Source organism: Tenrec ecaudatus, chromosome 5, assembly GCF_050624435.1.
Source record: "Tenrec ecaudatus isolate mTenEca1 chromosome 5, mTenEca1.hap1, whole genome shotgun sequence".
Lineage (NCBI taxonomy): Eukaryota > Metazoa > Chordata > Mammalia > Afrosoricida > Tenrecidae > Tenrec > Tenrec ecaudatus.
The window spans coordinates 171,471,830-171,473,403 of NC_134534.1; the positions used below are offsets into that span (position 1 = coordinate 171,471,830).

The 1,574-nt window shown below is 38.5% G+C and overlaps 1 non-coding gene across 1 annotated transcript; it reads right to left on the reverse strand.

Moving 5' to 3' along the window:
• Positions 1-566: 566 nt before the first annotated feature.
• LOC142449679 (small Cajal body-specific RNA 24) lies at positions 567-696 on the reverse strand. Its single transcript, XR_012784802.1, has one exon.
• Between the last annotated feature and the right edge of the window lie 878 nt (positions 697-1,574).

Consider the following 1,574-nt stretch of genomic DNA (forward strand, 5'->3'; position numbering starts at 1 on the left):
GTTAAAGGATTAAACAAGGGAAAGCCATGTCTGACATAAAACAAGCTTTAAAAATATCATGTTCCCTTTGACTTCATTAAACAAAATTCCTAACTCCCTTTGAATAGATAAGACAGAGTAGAACTGGTCCTGTGAGTTTTTGAGACTATAATTGTTTACAGGAGTAGAAAGCCCTGTCTTTCTCCCAAGGGGACACTGGTGGCTTTGAACTGCTGACCTTGCAGTTTGAAGCCCATGAGTCTTCCCATCCTTGCCTCTACGAGGCACTCTGGTCTTACTTCTTCCAATACAGGTCGATTTGTTCTCCAAGCAGTACAAAGTATTTTCAATATTCTCCAGCACCATAATTCAGATGCATCATTTCTTTTACACTCTCCCGTATCCAGTGTCCAACTTTCATAAGCACATGAAGCAATAGAAAATACCATGGCTTGGGTCAAGCACACCTTGTTTCTCAAAGTAACTACCCTTGCTTTTCAATACAACCCTGAAGCATACCTTTCCTGATTTTATTTTATTTATTTACTTTTTGTTCTTGTGAACCCATACGGTCTTTGTTTATTTCTTGGTTTCAGTAGTGGAACGGTCCACCCTTTGTACTTGCAAAGGGTGACCAGAAAGCTACTGTATTTCTCTAGGACATTTATAAAGAGTTATCTTCACCTTGAGAAGAAACAGAGTAAGAAGAAATGTCCACCCTTTCCTGATTTTAAAGCATGCAGTATTTCCTTGTTTTCTTCGCACAAATGCCTCTTGATCCATGTACAAAAATTCTGAATGAGTACAATGAAGTGTTCTGGAATACCCATTCTTCCCAAGGTTACCCACAATTTATTGTAGTTCACATCAGCAGTTCTCAACCTGTGGGTCACGGCCCCTTTGGGGGGTCAAATGACCCATTAACAGATGTCGCCTAAGACCATCAGAAAACACATACTTCCAATAGTCTTAGGAACTGAGACACCACTCCTCTATCCGTCTCCAGGCGGGTCCACCCACATGCAGATATGAACACATATGAGTACTTGGCGTGAAAACTGTTAACCATGCTACACCAAGCTTCAAGAAAAATTTCATTATTTGTAATTAGAAATAAATGTTTCACAATATATAATTACATATTGTTTTTGTGATTAATCCCTATGCTTTAATTATGTTCAATTTGTAACAATGAAACTACATCCTGCATATCAGATATTTACATTATGATTGATAACAGTACCAAAATGACAGTTATGAAGTAGCAACGGAAATAATTTTTATGGTTGAGGATCAGTACAACATGAGGGATTTTATTAAGGGGTCATAGCATTAGGAAGGTTGAGAACCACTGGTCTACATAGCTGAGTGCCTTTTCATAGTCAATGAAACACAAGTAAATATCTTTCTGGCATTCTCTGACTTGAGCCAAGATCCATCTGATATCATCAATGATATTCCTTGTTCCACATCCTCTTCTGAATCTAGTCTGAACGTCTGACAGTTCCCTGTAAATGTACTGCTGCAACCATTGCTGGATGCTGCGAAGCAACATTTTCCTTGTGTGTGATATCAATGTACAGTTTGAGCATTCT